This window comes from Pelophylax lessonae, assembly GCF_965119305.1.
Source record: "Pelophylax lessonae genome assembly, chromosome: 9".
Classification (NCBI taxonomy): Eukaryota; Metazoa; Chordata; class Amphibia; order Anura; family Ranidae; genus Pelophylax; species Pelophylax lessonae.
The window spans coordinates 12,015,709-12,040,106 of record NC_138776.1 but is presented as its reverse complement, the minus strand read 5'-3'; the positions used below and the strand labels follow the sequence as shown (position 1 = coordinate 12,040,106).

General features: G+C 45.2%; 1 long non-coding RNA gene across 1 annotated transcript; it reads right to left on the bottom strand.

The window, feature by feature from the left end:
* Window positions 1-16,977: 16,977 nt before the first annotated feature.
* On the bottom strand, window positions 16,978-22,095 carry LOC309563763. The gene is made up of 3 exons (XR_014225741.1): window positions 21,923-22,095; window positions 18,911-19,134; window positions 16,978-17,065 (listed from the first exon to the last, which is right to left on the bottom strand). It is a non-coding gene; the product is annotated as an uncharacterized lncRNA (long non-coding RNA).
* Between the last annotated feature and the right edge of the window lie 2,303 nt (window positions 22,096-24,398).

Sequence of the window (24,398 nt, the reverse complement as noted above, 5' to 3'; positions counted from 1 at the left end):
ATCATCTTTAGAAGAGGCTTCCTTCTGGGACGACAGCCATGCAGACCAATTTTATGCAGTGTGTGGTGCATGGTCTGAGCACTGACAGGCTGATCCCCCACCCCTTCAACCTCTGCAGCAATGCTGGCAGCACTCATACGTCTATTTCCCAAAGACAACCTCTGGATATGACGCTGACCACGTGCAATCAACTTCTTTGGTCGACCATGGCGAGGCCTGTTCTGAGTGGAACCTGTCCGGTTAAAACGCTGTATGGTCTTGGCCACCTTGCTGCAGCTCTTCTTATAGCCTAGGCCATCTTTATGTAGAGCAACAATTTTTTTTCAGATCCTCAGAGAGTTCTTTGCCAGGAGGTGTCATGTTGGAACTTCCAGTGACCAATATGAGAGAGTGAGAGCGATAACACCAAATATAACACACCCGCTCCCCATTCACACCTGAGACCTTGTAACACTAATGAGTCATGTGACACAGGGGAGGGAAAATGGCTAATTGGGCCCAATTTGGACATTTTCACTTAGGGGTGTACTCACTTTTGTTACCAGCGGTTTAGACATTAATGGCTGTGTGTTTAGTTATTTTGAGGGGACAGCAAATTTACACTGTTATACAAGCTATACACTCACTACTTTACATTGTAGCAAAGTGTCAATGATCTAATATGGACTCTTCCGCTTCAATAATAGGGTCAGAGGTCACCTGAAGTCAGATGCTTGCCGCCTTGCCAATTGCCTGACCTCACACAGGGGTAGATTAAGAAACTGGAGCACTAAGAATCTGGTGCAGCTGTGCATGGTAGCCAATCAGCTTCTGCTTGATCAATTAAGCTTTGGCAATAAAACCTGGAAGATGATTGGTTTCTATGCAGAACTGCACCAGATTTTGCACTCTCCAGGTTTGGTGAATAACCACCTTAGTGTGTGTGTGTGTGTGGGGGGGGGGGGCAACCATCTTCATATTGATGGCCATGGATTGAGAATGGGATGTTCAAAATGCTCATATAGGTAAAAACAGGGTTTTTTTTTTTTAAAGTAGGAATATGGGGGAACGCAGTTCCAGCACTGAATATATGTAATTGCAAGGGGTGTGGGGTGTGCTGGAAGGTCTATTTATGCTGGTTGCTGGGCGATCTATTGTCACTGGTGGGGATCCGATTTTGTGTGATTGATCTATTATTGCTGGGAGGGTTTATGTTTTTTGAGAGGGATCTACTGTTGAAGGAGGGGGTCTATTGTTGCGGGCTGCTGGGTGATCTGTTGTTTGCTTGGGGGGTCTAATGTTGGTGGAGGTGGATCTTTTGTTGTTGGGGTGCCATTTTGTTGTGGGTGGTCCATTGTTGCTATGTATGGGGGGTCTTTTGTTTTGTGAGGCATCTATTGTTGCTAGGGTGAGGTCCATTGTTGGTAAGGGAGTTTATTGGTGTGTGATGGATCTATTGTTGCTGAGGTGGTGGTCTATTGTTGCTGGGAGATTTATTGTTGCTGGCTCCAGGGGATCTATTTTACTGTTTTTCTTGTTACTAGATAAGAAAAAATCCCATAAAAATTATTTAGCACCACAAAATATTAGGGGTAGTACTGGAAGGTGGGTAGGGGGTGGAGCCAAAGGACGGTGCTCAGAGGTGGGTAGGGGGCAGAGACAAGGGGCGACTGGGGGGGGGGGTAATTACTGCAACTACTCTGAGAAAAAAAGCCCTGGGTGTAATGTTCGGGTGTTTACAACCTTTTGGCCACACAGTGGAAATTCTGAATAAATAAAAAAAAAAAAAGAAGTATAAATAAAAGTGCAAATAAAGACAAACTGATTTTTTTTTTTACCAGTTTTATTATAAAACAAAATCTTAACATTCTAGAAAAGGTGTGCAACATATATGAACATCAGAATTGTATTGTATAGTGGAACCTGGCCATAGAGACAGGCAGGATAGTTACCGAGGACTGCAGTCTCTCCTCACTGGATTGGCTGCTCTGCTCTGCTGCATTTAATATTGAAACACTTTAAAAAAAGGCGATCGCTGAAACGGCTGGAGAAGGACGAAATTTAAGCGCTCACTCCAAATAAAAGTGCGTTACGAAAAAAATCTGCATTGTTCTCAGGGAAAGTATTTGACTTTTATAAATCGGAAATAAACTTTTCGGCATGCCAAACTAACGGGCTCATTTAAAGCACAGCGGTATGGCAGCAAAAACTGGGAGGAGATCCGGCCAAGTGACCAAAGTCACATGCCTGGCTTTCCTCCAATCACAGCACTCTTCCTGCTATATGGAGCAGAAAGAACTTTGAGGGGCATTGCCAGCTACATCCCACAGCCTGATATTTATGAATGGGATGGGGCGTGGTGTGAACAATGAAGAGCGAACAGTGAGATCTCATCTATGATTTGTCACCAAAGCCTAAAAATTGTTGGGACTCGATGTACCGGCTGGATTAATACCTAGATGTGTCCACTACAAAGTGCAATATCCATGCATTGCCGATTACTCTGACTGGCACCCCAACACACGTGCACACAATACACACCAACCCTTCAGCCCAGTGATCTCCAAACTGCTGCCCATTACTTGCTTTTATCTGACCCCTGGGGCACTATTTCATCTACGGATACCAATAATGGGGCACACTCCCCGCCCCCCCCCACTGACACCAGCGACGGGGCACAATTTCCCCCGACACCAGCGAGGGGGCACAATTCCCCCCCCGACACCAATGATGGGGCACAATTCCCCCCCACTGACACCAACGATGGGGTCCCATTCCTCCCCCTGACATCAACAAAGGGGCACAACTCCTCCCACAAATACCAGTGATGGGACACAAGAGAAGGACAGAACTCCTCTGGCAGATCCTGTGTCTCTCAATGCAGCTGCAGAAAGGTTCGTCTCTGCCACCCTCCCATCTCAGCAGTTGGCAGCAGAGAGGACAGAACTCCCCTGCCAGATCCTGTGTCTCTCTATGTAGCTGCTTGTGTCGGCCACCCTCCCGTCTCTGGGGAGGGAAGTTTGCTCTGGACGTCTAGTCTTACAGATACAACTGGCCCCAGCCAATTCTAGTCTCCCTATTGCTCCCCAAGGTGGTCGGTGGCCTCACTGTTAAAGCTCAGCTTTTTCAGGAAACCTGCTGCCTGCATCAACTGACTGCCTGGACACGAGGCTTTGATTCGCGATAAGCTCCACTATGTATTTTTCCATCCTATACAGGATGCGAGTTAACCCACGTTGGTGACCAGTTTATGTTAAAGGCAAATCTTCTATAGCAGGGGTCTCCAAACGTTCTAAAGCAAAGGGCCAGCTTACGGTTCTTCAGACTGTATAGGGGCCAGACTCTGGCCAGTGGGAGCCCTCACAGCCCTCCTTCCCTCAGCTGTGCAAATCAAGTATTTCTGGAGTTTGCTTTATTTAATGAAAATTCTCTGCACCCCCTGTGCCTAGGTGAATGACGTGCACTTTGCTCGCTGTGCTTTCTGGGATATGTGCGTCACACATCCCAGAAGGCATAGTCCTTCATTGAAAAAGGAGATGGGGGCGGGGTTGGACAGGGCATCAGCTGACCCCAGAAGAGCCGGTGTTCCGTGAAAAAACCATACCCGTGAGAAAACCATACCCTCGTCACTTCCGGTGCTCCTACGGAGGGTATGGATTTCTCACGGTAGTTAAACTTGCGGCGCTTACATTAAAACACCTCCTCTGCAACATAAATCCTCTCCGCTCCTTCCCCTGTCACTTCCCTCATCTCCGGTAATAAATATAAAAGCGGATCACGGAGCCGCGATCGCCGTCATTTACATCTCATACACCCGCCACCGCTTTTATATTTATTACCGGAGATGAGGGAAGTTACAGCGATAGCAGAGGAGATGATTTATGTTGCAGCCGAAGTGTTTTAATGTACCCGCCGCAAGTATAACATTAGACACAGTGCCGTGAGAATTTCATGCCCACCGAGCATGCGCACTTGTCACATTCTTTCATGTTCAATTAGGTATCCGGGGCTCGGAGCATGCGCACTGCTGTGCTGCTCAGCTGTTTCAGACTGGAAGTGACGAGGGTATGGTTTCTTCACGGGGTATGGTTTTTTTAACGTTACACCGGCAGCTTCATGACGAGGTCACTGAAGAAGAAGCGAATCTCAGCAGGACGATGCTGAAACCGCTGGGTGGGTGAATAACGTAAATGTTTACTACCCAAAACCAGGTAATCAAGGGTTAAAAAGAAGGGAGAGGGGGGTATCAGCATTAATAAACAAAGTTAGGCTGCTAGGGGGTTTTCCCTATTCAGCCCTCTGGTCATTCCTTTGAAAATTAAAGACCAACCTCTGGGTTTAGACTCCTTCCGCTTATTTTTTTATAACTTTTTTTACACATTTTCTTGTGAGTCCAAGGCAAGCCCTTGATGCCCTCTGGGCTAAAAGGAAGTGGGTTGAATGAAGCTGGGTTAAGAGAACCGACCCCTGAACAGGTGACAGTCCAGGAAAGGAGGTGAATCCTGCTGAGGACGGTTTCTTTTACCCAAGCTTGGGGTTTAATGTAGTACCTGGTGACCGGGTCACTGGCTCTCAAGTAGATTCTAAAAATATACTGGGAAGGAATCTACTTCAAAAAAAGGAAAAGTAATTTCACTAGCAGAGCCCTCTCCCAATCTGGGTGTGTCCAACAGCCCCCCACCTCCCTAGATAACCTTTTATGTAGCTACCAGAGAGCAGCGAAGGGGAAAACTATAGAGCAGGGGTCCCCCAACCCCAGGGCTGCGGACTGTTGCTGGTCCGTGGCCTGCTGGGAGCTGGGGCATGGCGGGGGTTGGCAGCGGGTAGAGTAAATGAGCACAACCTGCACTGACACCCACCAACCACCAAAGGACACCCGCAACCCTTCTCTTAGCACCACTACTCCCCTCCCTCTCTGTGGTCAGGAAGAACAAGAAGAGGTAAGAGAGCCGGGTCAGGAATAGGATCTCCTAGTGCACTGGTGAGATCCAAGTGCAGCCCCCCCCTACATAACTACACCGAGGTGGCAAGCCCCATCCCCAACACACCCCGCCCCTCCCCCCAAGGTGACAGGCCATCTGTGGAGGGGGTTTACTTCTGTGCAGCTGGTTCCTTGTGCCTGGCAGGTTTGGAACCACTGCTATAGAGTGTCACCTGGGTGACAGCTCAGTCTGCTGAAATCACATCCAAGATGGCGGCACCCAGCAGTAGATTGCGGTCTTTTGGATGTCTACATAGAGGAGGCTTTCACAGGTTAATAGCATGCATACATTTAATGCACATATAATCCTATGGGATGATTTGTGTTTAAATGATCTAGTGGCAAAGTCACCAAGTCAAGCAAGCCAACGACTGTTCAATTTTATTTCATTCCATGAACTGCAGGTGGGGTGGTGGTTGGGGGGGGGGGGGGGGGGGTGCATGAAAAAGCTGAACCATTGTCACCAGAGCATGTGATATGCTGCAGCTTTTCCCAGCCCTCCACCTGGACATTGCTGATCTGTAATACAGGTAAAATCAAGGTACTTATGTTAATATTTTCTAAGTGTTTGCTCTATAATAATCCTGGACTGGACTCCTATCTGGCTTTAGGATTATTCCATCTTCTATTGACCCCACTCTGTTGTGCTATATAGATGCATAGAATAAAGTTTCAACACTTGCTCTTTGGAAAACTACTAAGAAAACAAAAAAAAAAAAACAGATGGGCAAATTCAGGTACTTACACTGATTTAAAAAAATACATTTAATAAATTTAATGAATACAGATCTGCATTAGTTGGAGTTGCTTTAATACCTGCTTCTGGAGCTCAGCTATCAGCACTTTGTCCTGTTTTTATGTTTGCGGATTAGGGCTAACATGGTTGACAGCACCTAACCCCCCCCCCCCAACCTCTACCGTTATTCGACCATGCTGTTTTGAAGAAGAATTGATGAGAGGTAATTGATAGCGGTTTCAGCACCAGACGCCTGTCCAAGGCCATTGCAGCCACAACACATGCACAGGGAGGGGGAGTATCACAGTAAGGGGGGGAGCGTGTCACACTGGAGGTGATGGAAGCAAGTGTCATCTCAGTAAGCTCCACAATAAACATGCGGTCAATAAACAGAGGGGGCGTGTCACACTGGAGGTGATGGAATCAAGATTGCGCTCCACGATAAACATGGAGGAGGAGTGTCACAGTGCAGGTGACGGAAGCAAGTGCGCTCAGTCTGAGCTTTGCAACAAACATGCTGTCAACATGGAGGGGACGTGTCACAATGGAGGGCATGAAGGAAAGTCTGCTCAGTATGAGATCCCAAACATGCTCTCAAACATGGAGGGGGCATGTAACAGCAGAGCCGGGCAGAATAAATCACAGTCTGAGCTCCACAATAAACATGCGGTCAAACAAGGAGGGGACTTCACAGAAGAGCAGCGGAGGCGTGTCACAGTGGAGGTGATGGAAGCAAGTGCGCTCACTCTGAGCTCCGAACATACATGCTTTCAAACATGGAGGGGGCGTGTCACAGAAGTGGGGGGGGGGGGGTGTCACAGTGGAGGTGATGAAAGCAAGTCCACTCAGTATGAGATCTACAATAAATGTGCTGTCAAACATGGAGTGAACAGGTCACAGCAGAGGGGGCCGAATTAACTCACCTTGGTCTGAGCTTGACAACAAGTGCTGTCAACATGGAGAGGGGCGTGTCAAAGCAGAGTGGGGGTGTGTTCTGGGGGGGGGGGACGTCACAGCAGAGCAGGCATAAATAACTCATCTTGGTCTGAGCTCCACAATAAGTATGAAGTCAATAAGTCATGCAGGAGCAGCAAACTGTTGGCATCAACAGCAAAGCCCACAAATTGGGATTCTGACAGGGGAGGAGCTGCCAAACAGCAATGGAAGAGAAAAATCAAAGGATTTACTAGACAGTCTTTCAACATGTCAACCTTCAGGTATCTCAATATGAATCTATGAGCCCAGAAACCAACTTTTCATTGCTCATGAGAGGACTTCTTTAAGTATTATAAATTCTGAACACTGGGAAGTGCAAATAGGAAATTATGTATCTTTGCAAAACAGACCCCCCCTTGTGGTCTCTCCTGCAAACACTTTATTTTTTTTTATTTATTTTTTTTAAACAAAAGTGGAATTTCCCTTTAAGCACTTCTAAAGCTTATGGGGCAACATGAAAAAAATGCATAAACCTCATATGAAATGCACAGAGCGCCGTGTTGATAACTATACCACAATGAGACGTGTAAACTGAACAGGAAAAGGCAGGTTTAAAGCACTTTTTTTTAACCGTTATTTTTAAAATGAAGCATGCTTGATCAAAGCTTGCAAAAAGAAACCTGAACATAATATACAAAAAAAAAAAAAAACCACAATGGTAAACAGTTTGTATGTACAAAGATTATCCTACAGTTACATTTACAGAATCGTTTCTTTGCTGCTTTTTAGAATTCCTCCATCAGATTCTATGCAACCCTACTATCCGCCTTGAGATGTGCTACATCGTTCATCTTCCCTGGGGGAGGGGAATTGGGGTTCCCTCTTTGGAAAAAAAAAAAAAAAAAAAAACAGATCACGGTGCCTTTGTGCACAAATGACGCATGTTTTAGGAGCTCTTTAAATCAAAACAATTATTAAATGAGAAGTCCGTCAAATACGTAATCCATAAGGACGCAGAAAAAGAAAGCCGACGCGGATCCTTCAATATCACACCTAGGAGCACAGAACTCCCCCCATGCAAAGGAACAAAGAGCATCATGGAGAAGACTTTAGACAATTTAAAAACTTTTTTTTTTTTTTTTTTTGCTTTTTCTTAGTATTAAAGAACTGAATCATGTTGTAGTTATGCATAAGAGTTGTTCAAAGATCCGGCTGAGCGATTGGAATCTTCCATGTTTGACAAAATCTGTGAACAAATCCAGACAAGTGTTTTTTTTTTTTTTTGGCAGAAAAAACAATTTAAAGGCTTCTTCCAAGAATAAGAATATCTTTAGGAAATCCTTCCATTTTGGCAATGTCAAAGCAGCCGAGCTTGCTGTAAAAGTCCAGGATTCTTTTGTCTGGTCGGACTTCGCAAAAAGCACCGCGGGATCCTGAGACCAGAGGGTGAAAGAAATAAAACGCATTAGGCACGGGTACATTTTTTTTTTTTTTTACATTTTTCTGCCTGGAAATTGCTACAGTGATTATGAATAAGCAATTTCTGTGAAATGAGTCAATGTTATTCCCTTCTTATTGATCTGTGCTTGTCTGTACACCTGGATTTTAAATAAAGCTTTTTGGACCAGTGGTTACCTCTCTACACTGTCGAATTGCTATGGTGGTGGCATAAACGCAGGGGGTAGGAAGACATGTGACAACAACATGTAGTGTGTGTTCAGATGGGCGATGACACCCGTGCTGCGTGCACGAGCCCTATGCTATTGCACCTGCCCCTGAGCAGCCCATAGAGGTATATGCAGACGCAGTGGCTGCACGGACACAGCCGAATCGCCAAAATCTGCCATGCAGGTAGGAGCGGCTGCAGGGGTCCGAACACACATCATCTGAGTTTGGATCCGTGCGCCCACTCCTGCCGTGTGTCAGATTTTGACGTGCAGCTGCTGCACCCACCTCTATATGCTGCCCGCACTCAGTCTAAGGCTGGCCATACACTATACAATTTTCTTGTTCAACTTTCCTTTAGATTGACCAAAACCATGTAATATAGGGTCAAACCTAAACACTTTCAATTTGTATGCAATCAGGCAGGCCCTTGCACTACATAGTTAAAGGTAAATCTAAAGGAAATGGAATAAGAAAATTGTATAGTGTATGGCCAGCCTTAGGCAGATGCAGATGCAATAACAAAAAGTAAAGGAAACGGGTGCAGGGTTCGCTTCAGGAAACAAATGTCCAAACAAGGAATCGGATTATTCGCTGCTCTGGCTCCAACTGTCCTCCAAGCTCTTAATACAGAATGCAAACAAGATATGAGCAGTCGGCAATTTGGACATCCATTTTCAAGTCTTTATTTTCTACATAGCTGTGACGTTAAACAGCAGATTATGCATTTTGGCAAACAGCCTTAGTGCCGGTTCACATTTGTGCGGCTTGCGAGATCGCATGTAATTCGGAGCGCACTGCTCCTTCATTACATGCGATCTCATGTGCGGATGCGAGTTCAGCCATACACTTTGCATGGCTGAATTCGCACAGTATCCGCACCAAACACGCACGAGGCATTTTTTTCAGCCGCATCAGAATCGGATCGCACAGTGGTTCACACTTGTGCGATCCGATTCTGTGCGAACTGCCAGATCGCACTGCGATATGCGATCAAACTGGGGGTGTCATTAACATTTAATTGACACCCCCTGCGTATCGCATATGGCAGTGTGAACTGCCAGATGTGCGCATGCGATGCGGGAACACGCTGCATATTCGCAGCGTTCCCGCATCGCACAAGTGTGAACCGGCACTTAAAGTGATTGTAAAGTCTTGTTTTTAAAAAAAAACAAACAAACATGTTATACTTACCTGCTTTGTGCAGTTGGTTTTGCACAGAGTGGCCCGGATCCTCCTCTTCTGTTACAGCCCCTATAGGTGTGTCTATGCAAAGTGTTTTGTGTTTTAACAAATCTTATGCCTAGCTTGCTCCTGTGGATAATAGATCAATACCCATGAGTGAAGACTGTATGAGTGGGCTGCGACTGTCAGAGGACGTAAGAGAAATACGTATTGCAGATGGCAAGTGGCTAAGAAGCAGCTTAAGCATTTCAGCAAACAGCCTTAAAGCACAGGTTACCCTAAAAAAAAAAAAATATCCTGTTCCCTGTAATTTTGCCCCCTGTATAACCTAAAAAACCTGGATGATCTTGCCTGATTCTGCCCTCCCCTCTGTAAACTGACCATGGTTTATCATGGCTGCTGATCCCTGACACCGTGGTCAGTTTAAGTGCCTCTGTCATCTGCAGCTCTCTACTGTCCTCTGTCCTCTCTCCTCTCCCCTCCCCTTCCCGCCTGTCAGCAGTGTAAGTGACGATCTGCTCCCCTCCTGCTGCTATCAAACCACAATGACATTCTTACAATCCGCTCTGTTCTAGTAAACAATGTCCCAGTGTATGCGTTTTTTAAATAAAATGCGGTGTACCTCATTTCATAGCACCGATCGGTGCTCACATGACCGGCCATGTCTCTCCTCCTCTTGGCTGACATCAGCGGGGGTTTCCCAGCCACGCCCACTTAGCTGTCAAATGGAGAGAGGCAGCCGGTCACGTGAGCACCGATCTGAGCACTATGAAATTAGGTACACATTGGAATAAAAAAAAAAAAAACACATACACTGAGAACATTTACTACAGCAGAGCCGATTTTAAGAATGTAATTGAGTGGCCTAACAATCACTTTAGCCCTAATATGACGAAATGCGTAAGCTGCTTTTTAATGTCACTGCTATGTAGCAAAAAAAAGACTTGAACATGGATGTCCGAGTTGTCGCCTCTTCATATCTTGTTTGCAACAAAAAAAGGAACCTGCATGCAGGATAGGTGTCATCTCCCTTCTGAAGGAAGTTTAAAGCAAATGGGTAAAATAAAAGGAAACATGCAGTATATTTCTGCAATACACATATTTTCCTATTTTATTCTCACATTGACGCTCCTCCTCTGCTGCACTGAAATCTCCAACAGCTTTATCAGCCCTGCCCCGTTATCCATGGATTACAGAACACCGGCCCTTATGTTCTGGGGACAAGGATAGTGAGGGGTGTTCTGCGGTCTCCAGAGAAGAATCATCAGTTGGAGATCACACTGCAGCCTTTATAACTTGCATTGATTTCCAATTGTGCATCCATTATAAGTCTCTATTGCAGCCAGACCCTGATGAAGAAAGAATTTTAAGCCCCTGAAAAGCGCTGGCTTTGCCTTCTGACTTTTTATTACGATTAAACTTTTACTGGACTCGCACTAACCAGTGGCTCTCATCTTTTTACACTTTACTGGGGAGCCTCAGGGGTACCCCACATAACAGAGCTGCCTCACTCGTTTAAATTTGCTTTTCCCATTTGGATCCAGTTCTCCTAACACACTTTTTGTAAAACTGGGAACTTACTGGGCGGGGCTGGCAACACCGCTTGGGATTTCAGTGCAGCAAAAGTGTTGTCAGCCAATAAAAAAAAACTATCTGGACTTACCATTGGCTTTCAGAGAAGACAGGAGGCACGCCATCATCCCTTTGGCTACGCTGGGATCCGTCACCTTCTTGTGAATATCCACTTTTATTAATGAGGGAAAGTTAGCAAGGAATGTGTCCGGTAATATTTCCTGCTCTTCATGAAAACTCAGCATGATTTTCTAGAAGAATAAAAAAGGATGGTTAAGTCACAATGGTTACCCAAACAAATTACAAATCAATCAGAACTAGCAGATACAGATGCAATCTTGCAACCAGATTAAGTACGGTATTTGCAAACAAAACTACCAGAAAACTAATAGAAATATTGGCTGAACGGATCATGAAAAAAGGAAATAAGAGCAATGGGGGTAACCAAGACAGGAAATAAGGAGAAAGGGGGAACACCAGGCCAAAAGATAAGGGGAACACAGTGACCAAAGCAAGGGGAACCGAGGGGGGGGGGGTCCATCCAAACAAGGGGAACCGAGGGGGGTCACCCAGACAATGAGAACCGAGGGGGGATCAGATAAAGGGAACCGAGGCGGGGGTCACTAACGAAGCCACCTATAGATGGGGATTCCTCTCATGCCTCATCGCTACTGAGAGCGGCCGCTCCTAAACCCTGAGCTTCCCTGAGGACCATCCATGAAATGACTCCGTCTCTCCAATGGGAGGACCATAGGGTCACACTGAGGGGAAAAATTACTGAACTTGGCGCAAGGAAGAAAAAAAAAAAAAAAAAGCACATGTTCAACTTTTTAAAGAAATTGTGCCATGCTGATAGACTCCTCCCCAAAAACACTGAGTGCTGTAATAACATCAAAATGTGCTTCAACAAAGTATTAGTTTAGGGGTGTGCACACTTATGCAACCATATTTTAGTTTTTATATTTTACTTACCTCCACCTTAAAATATTTCAGTTTGTTGTTCAACTGGGTTGTACAGTTTATAGGTCACATTCTGAAATTATTTATTTTGGTCTCACTTTTTTACATCACAGAAATCTGACATTCTAACAGGGGTGTGCAGACTTTTTACATCCATTGTATTTCTGATCGGCTCACATGCTGTCTCTGCACTCTTTCCTTCCATGCTCAGCTCCCTACTCTGCCCTCTCTCTGTTCCTTCCCACCAATACAAAACTCTTACCTCCCGACTTCTCGATCTCCTGGACACAAAACTTGGCCGTGGACTGGGCAGCAGGATGCTGAGCAGGGGCGGAGTCTGCAAACATGAACTCGCTGCCCTTCAGGATGGAGCAAACGCCAAGCTGAGCGGCCTTCCGCACCTACAACAAATCACACACGGTGGGTCAGATAATACTATAGTACCCACAGACCACTGAAGGTTTCCTTTTCTAAGGTCTCTCGCTGTTCCTTGTCTACAACTTACTTTCGGCTTTGCATGGACAGTGAAGCTGAGTAAGCCATGGTACACCTGCAGAGTGGAGGGATAACTCCATGCAGACAGGTCCTGTTTCCGAAGCAGTACTGACAAGCATGAAACAATCTGAAAAGAAAAAGACGTAATAATGAGATTACAGAATAACACGTACAAAAGTATATGAAAATGGACAGATATCACCGTTCAACTACAATCTGTGCCCCACATATGTATGAATCTACCAACCTCAATACATAAAAGTGCTACATGTGCAAAAAGTATCAATTAATACAATCAGAAAAAATACAAGAAAGTTCTGTGCAAAAAAAAAAACATCAATATTATGTAACTACTTAAGTTAGTGTGCAAAATTCATTCAGAAAAAATGTATCCCTGGAAGACGTCTGATGACGAAACGAGTAGGTCACTGCATTTGTAACAGAGGAGGGGGGCAGGCCTAGCGGCATGGTAGGTCATCGGTAGGCTGCGCCAGAAGCCGGAAGAGCTGGCGCAGCCTTCTTGATGACGTCACAGATAAACATGGCAGTGTGGGATCTGGCGACCGGCAACGGCTGCAGAGAAGAGGATCTCAGCAGGACAATGCTGGATCCTCGGTGTGGGGAGAATCTAAAGTGTGGCCAGCTCAGCATTAGGTAAGTGGAGGGACAAGAAAGAAAATTATGGGGGGTGAAGGAAGGTAGAAAGCTGGCGCAGCCTTCTCGATGACGTCACAGATAAACATGGTGGTGCGAGATCTGGCGGCGGCGGCTGCAGAGAAGAGGATCTCAGCCGGACAATGCAGGATCCTCGGTGTGGGGGGAGAATGTAAAGTGTGGCCAGCTCAGCATTAAGTAAGCGGGGGGACAAGAAAGAAAATTATGGGGGGTGGAGGAAGGAAGAAAGCTGGCGCAGCCTTCTCGATGACGTCACAGATAAACATGGTGGTGCGGCGACTGCAGAGAAGAGGAGCTCAGCCGGACAATGCAGGATCCTCGGTGTGGGGAAGAATCTGAAGTGTGGCCAGCTCAGCATTAGGTAAGCAGAGGGACAAGAAAGAAAATGATGGGGTGTGGAAGAAGGTGGAAATTTCTCTTTATAGCCTGCCTCTGGGAAAACTTAAAGTCCAACTCTGGGCAAAACAAGAACCCTCACCTAATCCCTTTCTTCCACCCACCTGTCCCAACATCCCCAGAAAGGGCCCGCGTCCACCCCAGCATTTTATAGAGAAAAGAAGAGGGGACACTACTCACCACACCTTGGAACCAAGGGGGCACCACTCCCGGAAGTTCACCACACCATCTTGGAATGGGGTGCTGCGACCAGAGGCATGCTACGACTCTAGTCGATAACGTTGTCATGACCAGGGCTATGCAACCTCGCGAGGCGTTTCATGAAATATAGTCAGTGCACACATCTAAAATGGTGCCGCGTCCCACAAAGGCATAGGAAATGGAGCCCATGGACCCAAACCTCAAACATCTAGTTCACCAGATATCGAAACAAGTCACTGCACTCATAACAGAGGAGGGGGGTGGGCCTAGCGGCACGTCATCGGTAGGCTGCACAAGAACCCGGAAAAGCTGGCGCAGCCTTCTCGATGACATCACAGATAAACATGGCGGTGCGGAATCTGGCGGCAGCGGCTGCAGAGAAGAGGATCTCAGCCGGACAATGCTGGATCCTCGGTGTGGGGGGAGAATCTAAAGTGTGGCCAGCTCAGCATTAGGTAAGCAGGGGGAACAAGAAAGAAAATTATGGGGGGTGGAGGAAGGTAGAAAGGTGGCGCAGCCTTCTCGATGACGTCACAGATAAACATGGCGGTGCGGAATCTGGCGGCAGCGGCTGCAGAGAAGAGGATCTCAGCCGGACAACGTTGGATCCTAGGTGTGGGGGAGAATCTAAAGTGTGGCCAGCTCAGCATTAGGTAAGCGGGGAACAAGAAAAAAATAAATATATAGGGGGGTCATGAAGGTTGAAAATCCTCTTTATAGCCTGCCTCTGGGAAAACTTAAAGTCCAACTCTGGGCAAAACAAGAACCCTCTCCCACCCCTTTCTTCCACCCACCTGTCCCCAATTGCCATAAAAAAAAATCTAAAATACTCCATTGACGTACAGAGCATCCAGAAAGTATTCACAGCGCTTCACTTCTTCCACATTTTGTTATGTTACAGCCTTATTCCAAAATGGATTAAATTCATTATTTTCCTCAAAATTCTACAAACAATCCCCATAATGACAACGTGAAAGAAGTTTGTTTGAAATCTTTGCAAATTTATTACAAATAAAAATAAGGAAAAAACTTGGCACACCTATTTTTGGGCAGTTTCTCCCATTCTTCTCTGCAGGACCTCTCAAGCTCCTTTCTTTTTCTTTCTAGGATTCAAGTGATGAGAGCACCATCGGAAGTTCTAGAATCCCACAATCATATTTGGGGGGGGGGGGTGTTGGAACAAAGAGGTTTATACTTCCCTATCTTGTAAAATGGAATAGCACAGAGCGGTCCCGAACCTTTTAAGTTCCCGCGCTGGTGCTCCCGACTCCTCCCCTTTGGCGAGTGTCCCCATAGAAAGCAGCTTTCAATGGGGTCACTTGTGCAGGCTCACTCCCGATACTCGTTTTCTGCATCTATTGACAGACAGCAGGAAGCAGGACTCAGGACCCCCCCCCCGACCGGCTTTGATTGACAGCAGCAGAAGCCAATGCTTCCCACTGCCTCAGCAAACAGAGACCGGGAAGTGAGGGGAGAGAAGAGCCACAGCGCTGGATCAAATGAGAGCTCAGGTAAGTATGGAGGTGGGGGGGGGGGAATCCTGATGCCTAAATAGTTTTTACCTTAATGCAAGAAATGCATTAAAAGAGAAGTTCACCATTGGGAACATGTAACATGTTATCAATCACTCCAGCCGTTGCCCAAATCCCCGCACCCACCGTGACAGAAGTACGGGGAGAAATTTCCCATAATAGCTGTCACTTTTTGAAACCAGCGCAGCGGTGCAGGGCTCCTCCCACAGAGCCACATCATTCATACACAGAGCTCTGTTGGTGAATGAACTACAAGCCCTGACATCCTTTGCGGTTGTCGGCTTGTAGTTCTCAATGAACCACCAGGGTGTGCTGTAGAGCGCGGTGGTAGTTCATTGATTCTTCCTGACAGATTGTATCGGCTTTCCCGTACAGGATGTACACACAGATACACGGACAGATCTGAAGGAGACCTGCATGGCACCAGCGATCTTTACAGTTTACAGGCTCCCAAAAAATATATATATATAAAACATTTTTTTTACCTAGAAAGAAAAATGTGCATTTATTATATTTTCCTAAAAAGGTAACTTATCCTTTAACCCCCTTCCTGCCCAGGCCTGATTTTTTTAGGCACTAATATGCCGCACTGATAGCACTGATGGGCACTGATAGGCGGCACTGATGGGCACTGATAGGCGGCACTGATATGCCGCACTGATTTGCCACACTGATGGGCACTGATAGGCTTACTAAAAGAAAAAAGACCAAACATTTTGAAACAAAAGAGAAAAAATGTAGCTATATATATATATACACACACACACTGATCAGCCATAACATTATGACCACCCACCTAATATAGAATATGGACCCCTTTTGCTAAATCAGCCCTCACCCGTTGAGGCATGGACACCAAAGTAACGTCCACATGAATGGGAGGAGCCAAGGTTTCCCAGCAGAACATTGCCCAAACCATCACACTGCCAACGCCGACTTTTCTTCTTATACCGCATCCTGGTGCCATCTCTTCACCAGGTAAGTGACGCACCCAGCAACCCACATGAAAGAAAACGTGATTCATCAGACCAGGCCACCTTCTTCCATCACTTCCTGGTCCAGTTCTGATGGTCATGTGACCATTGTAGAAGCTTATGGCTGTGGACACGGGTCACCATGGGCTTCACAGCCCCCATACACAACAAACTGCAATCCCCATTATTTTTTTCTGCGTTCACATCAACTTCATGGACAACATGTTCATTTGCCGCCTAATATATCCGACCAAATTTTCAGATGCCATTGTAACGGCACAATGGCGGTGTAGTGTACCGTTATGCCTGAGTTGAACGCAAGCCGGTATTCACCGCTCTCCACTCACGGGCACCATTATGGCTGGCGGTTTGTTTACTATTTCCTGTACTGTATACCGACCAATTTTATTAAACATATATTTTTTACGGTAATACACTATCTGGAGCTTTTTTTATCCTGCATACCCTGACAGCAAAAGCCCAAAAAAGAAACCGCACACAGTAAAGGTTTATGTATTCATGCTTCATAATGTGCGGCTCTATAATGCAAATATTCAACAAAATACAAATAATATTACTGACAGGAGTACTGCCGTCCATAATATTATTCCTTATATCTGATTGCAGATTTCCATTATAGAGCCGCACATTCCACAAATGAGAACAATGGCAAACATGCGGAGAAATCACTCACCAGAGCAGCAAAGTATTCTGTTTCTGTCTCCTTCCCTCCCTGAGAGCGGATCACTTCAGTTACAGCCGCCAGAACCGCACAGATCTAAGAGAGATCATTAATGAGATCCAAACTTTGTATCAGTGATAGAAGTCTTATAAATCAAATGAATCTGAGAAAACACACAGATAGAAAAAAAGCACATAACAATTATATCACTGCATTGGAGGAAACAATAGATAACGACTTCCCACTGACCACCAATGTAAGGAACATTCTTCCCACTGATCACCAATGTAAGGGACATTCTTCCCACTGACCACCAATGTAAGGGACATTCTTCCCACTGACCACCAATGTAAGGGACATTCTTCTGGTCTTACATTCTTATAGCTCTATATCTATATATATATATATATATATATATAATTTTTTTGCTCTTTTGAACCTCTCGAAACCTCAAACGTTGGAAGGGGACCTCCTCCCCGCTTCCACCTGTTCACCCGAGAAATGATCCGACGGTGCGCCCAGCTAGTCCCAGAGGTGACCAAAGAGTAGTTTGATCGCCTCTATGGCCTTGGAGGACCAAAGCAACGTCATGACCTCACTTCCTGTGCAGGCTGAAAGTAAACAAGTTTTTTTTTGTTTTTTATCTTTTGCTTTTAAAAAGGTAAAGAAGAGATTTTAGGTCTTTTTGACCCCCAAATTTCTCCATAAAGAGGACCGGTCATCCCTTATTTTTATTACAAGGGATGTTTACACTCCTTGCAATAGGAATAAATAATAAAAAAAGAAATTAAAAGGGTAAAAATAAAATAAATATAAAAAAAATTGAAAGCGCCCCCAAACTCGTGCGTAAAAGCGAACGCATTCGTACGTTGTGCATTCATATGTAAACAGTGTTCGCACCACACATGGGATATCACCATAAAGGTGAGAGCGAGAGCAATAATTCTAGCACTAGACCTCCCCTGTAGCTCTAACAGGCAATCTGTAAAGGCAATGAAAGCGTCGTCTATGGAGATTTTTTAAGTACCGCAGTTTGTTGCCATTCCACCAGAGTGCGCAGTTTTAAAGCAAGGTAAGGCCTCTGTCACACGGGCGTTCCGTATGTCCGTATATCACCCCATCCGTTTGCGGGTGATATACGGACATAATGCATGTCAATGGGATTGTGGATGTGAGAGGATGACACCGCTGACATCCGATTTCCGTCCTTTAAATTCTGTTCCATTTTTTGGAAGGGAACAGAACGCTATTCTTCTTTCGTTTAAAAAACGGAAAGGACGCAAAATCGGATGTCAGCGGTGTCATCCGCAATCCCATAGACATGCATTATGTCCGTATATCATCCGCAAACGGATGGGATGATATGCGGACATACGGACAAGTGTCACCCGTGTCCGTGTAAAAAAAATAAGTGCCGGAGAGGATGGCAATACGGTCCGTTCCGTGTGAAAGAGGCCTTAGGTATCTTTTTACTCGGCGTAACATTGTTTACATTATACAAAAAAACTGGGGAATTTTTTGTTTTGTTTTTAGAATTCATTAAAATTTATTTTTTTTTCTAAAAAATTGTTTTTGCAAAACTGCTGCACAAATACAGTTTGACATAAAAAACTGCAACGATCGACATTTATATTCTCTAGGGCAGTGATGGGGAACCTTGGCACCCCAGATGTTTTGGAAATACATTTCCCATGATGCTCAACTACACTGCAGAGTGAATGAACACCATGGGAAATGTAGTTCCAAAACATCTGGGGTGCCGAGGTTCCCCATCACTGCTCTAGGGTCTCTGCTAAAAATAAATATATAATATTTGGGGGTTATAAATAATTTTCAAACCAAAAACGACCGATTTAAACTTGTAAACAAAAAGTGCCAGAAAAGTCCTGGTCAGCAATCTGGAGTGAAGTTATCCTGCAAATCTCCAGAACCGTCACCCACCTCCTTGTGAGCGGCCGAGTTGGACTCCCAGAATCTCTGGACTTTGCTGAAGGTGAGGTTGGTGCAGTCGGAGAGGCCGCTGAGGAAGGTGGCTCCGGATCTTTCTGTGACGGCCATTTCCTCCTCGTCCTCCATCTACTCCTCCGGCCTCTTCTGTATGGACAGGGAACCCGCCTGCAGATCATTGTGCAGCTTTACAGCGTCTACCGTCAGCTCACTCTTCCCTGGAGAACAGAAACATCAACCAATGGCATCAATGTATCCCAGATGATCAGACTATTAGTCACATGATATACAATAATGTACATTTATCCGTTTTACCCCCCCCGCCTCCTGATCTATTCCGAATCCCCCCCCCCCCCCAACCCCGACCTATTCCAAAGGCCCACCCCCTACCCATTCCAAAAGGCCCCCCTTTCCCATCCTCCTTCCCCCAGTTCTATACTTACCTTCATCCAATGGCCGATTCTTCTGCTGAATATTACCGAATGATGAAAGTTAGAATGACCTAAAAAAAGTTCCTCATTACTGCCATCTACTGCTGTGTTTTTTATACAAGGAACTGCACCAGAGAGCATCCAAACCGCACCACAGCGCATCCAAACCGCACCACAGCGCATCAAAAAGGAACCATGTGGCATCTAAACGCATCAAAACGGCACCACAGTGAATCCAAACTGCACCCCGGCGCATCCAAACGCATCAAAACTGCTTTACAGCGAATCTAAACGCATCAAACAGGCACCATGGTGCATCTAAACGTGTCAAAACTGCACCACAGCGCATCCAAACTGCACCACAGCGCATCCAAACTGCACCACAGCCCATCCCAACTGCACCACAGCCCATCCCAACTGCACCACAGCGCATCCAAACTGCACCACAGCGCATCCAAACTGCACCACAGCGCATCCAAACTGCACCACAGCGCATCTAAATGCATCAAAAAGGCACCATGGTGCATCCAAACGCGTCAAAACAGCACCATAGTGAATTCAAATGCATCACAGAGCATCAAAAATGCACCACAGCGCATCTAAAAACACATAGGGAATAAACCACAGTGCATCCACATTAGTGATCGACCGATATAAGTTTACCGTTGCCAATATCGATATTTTGGCCATTACATATCGGCTGATATTTTCTTATATTTAAAAAAAAAAAAAAAAAATGTTTATTTTTATCACGTGACAGGTACTCCTGTGGAGGGATCTGGGGGTCTAAAAGACCCCAAACTCCTCCTCTGCACTTAAAAGCATTCAAAACGCCAAGTTTGGCTGTTTTGAATGCTCTCATTTTTTTAATCTGGCGCCAGACAGTACCAGGAAGTGATGTCATAACATGATGATGATGTGATAGGTCATGACATCACTTCCGGGTTTTAACATGGAGACCCAATCAGAGCCGAATGCAGCTTTGATCGGGTCTTGGGCAGCGGTGAAGGTCGGATGCCCGGGTCTCCTGGTGGGGTGAGCCGTAGAAGGCGGTGGGAGGGGGAGGGGGGGACGTCCCCTCCCGCTCCTTGTAATGACAACCGAGCGGCTTCTCAGCCACATCAGATGTCATTACAAGACAGCCGACCCTTGGCTATGGACGTCGGTACCGGGGTGACGCCTCTAGCTGCAGCCATCACTCCGGTACAGCACTTTCCCTAAATATCAGCAATATCAGTAACCTCCGGGGCGATTCCGATATATCGGGGAAAGTGCAGATCGGCCCTCGATAGATCAGCTTTGCCAATAATCGGTCGATCCCTAATCAGTGTTTTTCTCAACTCCGGTCCTCAGGGCCCACTAACAGGCCAGATTTTAAGTATTACCTTGGGGAGATGCAGACTAGCATACTGCAATCACTGAGCAGCAAATGAGATCACCTGTGATGTATTTCAGTTTTCTTGCAAACCTGGCCTGTTAGTGTGTCCTGAGGACCGGAGTTGAGAAACACTGCGCTAATCCACCGATCCCTAATCCACCGATCCCTAATCCATTGATCCCTAATCCACCGATCCCTAATCCACGATCCCCGATCCCTAATCCACCGATCCCCGATCCACCGATCCCCAATCCATCGATCCCTAATCCACCGATCCCCGATCCACCGATCCCCAATCCATCGATCCCTGATCCATCGATCCCTGATCCATCGATCCCTGATCCATCGATCCCTGATCCACGATCCCTAATCCATTGATCCCTAACCCACCGATCCCCAATCCACCGATCCCCAACCCACCGATCCCTAATCCACCGATCCCTAATCCACCGATCCCTGATCCACCGATCCCTGATCCATCGATCCCTGATCCATCGTTCCCTAATTCACGATCCCTAATCCATCGATCCCTGATCCACCGATCCCTGATCCACCGATCCCTGATCCACCGATCCCTGATCCACCGATCCCTGATCCATCGATCCCTGATCCATCGATCCACCGATCCCTGATCCACCGATCCCTGATCCATCGATCCCTGATCCACCGATCCCTGATCCACCGATCCCTGATCCACCGATCCCTGATCCATCGATCCCTGATCCATCGATCCCTGATCCACACACATCAAAAAGGCACCAGAACGGATATAAACACATAAAAATGCACCGCAGATCCAAATAAGAATAAATGATGGAAAGTATTATAAAATATTATTTCTGCTATGAGGATTATAAAATGTTTTATTAACAATAAAATAATAAAATAATAAAATAATGATCCTCATTGTATAAATGGGAGGAGATAATAAATGGGAGGAGATAATAAATGGGAGGAGATGATAAATGGGGGAAATGATGATTTCTGATGATTATTGATATTTCAGTAACAATAATAAAATAATCCTCACTGTAGATCTGGGAGGAAATAATAATAATAATAAATGATAGAAATGATGATTTGTGTACAGATAATGATTAATGTTCCGGTAAGAAATAATAAAATAATAATCCTGATGGTGGAAATGGGAGGAGATGATGAATTGCTATAATAATAATAGAATTGTGTCTCCCTCACCGGAGCTTCGGGTGAAGAACCGGCTCCGTGCGGCCTCCCGGTGTCTCCTCTCCTCGGGGTTGCAGTCGCTGCTGTGTCCCTTCTTCCAGCGCTTCACCTTCCCGGCCACCCCGGGGCGCAGCTTCCCCGACTTCCCCATCTTCACCCCCCGACTTCCGGGATCTGCTCTATCCACGTGCTGCCTCCACACCGATCACTTCCGCCTCACCGGAGCTCTATGGTGATCACAGGCAGGAAGCCACAGTGATCGCACGGTATAGGAAGTGCTGGCCTCTAGCGGCACCGGAGTGCATTACAGGCAAGTGACATCCCAACACAACACCAACACAGGAGACTTCTAACGGCCGAATACCTAGAAATATTTCATTACACTTCTATTATTATTACTAATATTATTCTTATTATTATTAATGTTATTAAGTGAATTAATATATTTACAATAATCATAATTAATATGATTTTAAATATTACAAATAATATCATTAATAAAGTTGAAAATAAAATAAACTAATAACAAAATATATTAATACATCTTATTAATATTATACTAATATAAAATATACTATCATCTATGAATAAAACGAATTAATTAAAATAGAATACAACTAATAATAATAAACTATAATCTGCTCTGATTATAACATTATATATATATCTATAAGTGCTGCGTAAATTGACAGCGCTATATAAGTACCTGAAATAAAATAAATAAATAAATAAATATATATATATATATATATATATATATATATATATATATATATATATATATATATATATATATATATATATTTTTTTTTTTTAATTAGGCAACATCTTAATTTTTTTCTCACTACAATCGGTCTGTAAACGTTTTTTTTTTATTGCCCCCATGACTCCGTTCTGCTCCTAAAGTCTCATATAATATATATATTACACCCAATAGGAAACATTTGACGTTGGTGAATATATCGAACACAAAGTATTCCATATAATTTGAAGATTTAGATTGAAGCGGTGGCAAAGGAATGTAAAGAGAGACTTGCAGGTTGTTTACATGCACAGACATGGACAGGCACTATGATGTCACAGTAGTGGTCACATGACCTGCAGCCAGCACACAGAATTCATAAACATTGTGATTTCTCAGTGGTGGTCACATGACCTGTCTGCAGCCCATAAATAGCAGAGCACAGGGAGAATTTGGCAGTTGACTCTTGGACTGCACAGAAGAAGCATCTCTCTTGCAGAGCTCCTGAGTGATTGAATTGTATTTCATCACATTATTTCCAGTAATTGGAATTCAGAGTCAATTTATTGATTGGTATTATTTGTCAGATACTAATCTTTCATTAATAGTAATTGGCATTTCCTGTCAGTTATTCTTTTCAACCGAAAATGACGAGTAAAATCCTTACCGTCATTCTTATGCTGTTTCTCCCTTGGGCAGTAGACAGAAATACCATCATACAATCCCCAGAGGTCCACGTGGAGGAGGGGATTGTGGAAACAACACAGCAGCCAGCGGAGATTCCGCTGATTTTTAGAATTTTGTACCCATGGGCTGTACCCAGAGATGTCATCAGAGGGTCCCCAGAGACCCACATTGAGGAGCCCATAAATGTCATTGGAGGGTCCCCAGAGACCCGCATGGAAGAGGAGGAAGAAGTTGTGGAAACAACAAAGCAGCCAGCGGAGATTCCACTGATTTTTAGAATTTTGTACCCATGGGCTGTACCCAGAGATGTCATCAGAGGGTCCCCAGAGACCCGCATTGAGGAGCCCAAAGATGCCATCAGAGGGTCCCCAGAGACCCGCATGGAGGAGGAAGAGGAGAACATGAAGAGGACAGAGCAGCCAGTGGAGGAAACAGTAAGAGGAATTGAAAATAACCCTCCAGACCCTATCAGCTGGTTTTCATTCCTGACTTGCACTCCATCCTGGTTTAGATGGGCAGTCCTGATAATTTTTCTCATTCTGAAGTACATCCTGCACCAAAATTACCTGGCCAGAATGTTAGGACACTATTTGATGTTCCTGGAGCTGAGTGCATTCATTTATCTACTGATCGATATCTGGAACAGCGAGGGGGCAATCTTTGAGAACATAATTCTACCCCTGCCTATAAATGCTGGTGAGTGGTACCTATGGCTGGTCGCCAGACTCTGGTCAGTCTGGTCCGAGGGGTGGGTGGCCTTTGAGAACACAGTCCCACCCCTGCTTATAAATATTGTTACTGAGCAACGGTCAGAATGCTTTCTGGGGCTTATTACCATGCTGCTGGTACTGCTCCTAATATATTTCAAGCCATTCTACCGACTGTTCCAACCAACAAGTAGAAACGTTACCCCACCACCGAGTGACGTCATTCTACCAGCAAGTGATGACACCATCCCACTAACATCTGATGTCATTCTACCAGCAAGTGATGACACCATCCAACCAACATCTGATGTCATTCTATCAGCAAGTGATGACACCATCCCACCACTGAGTG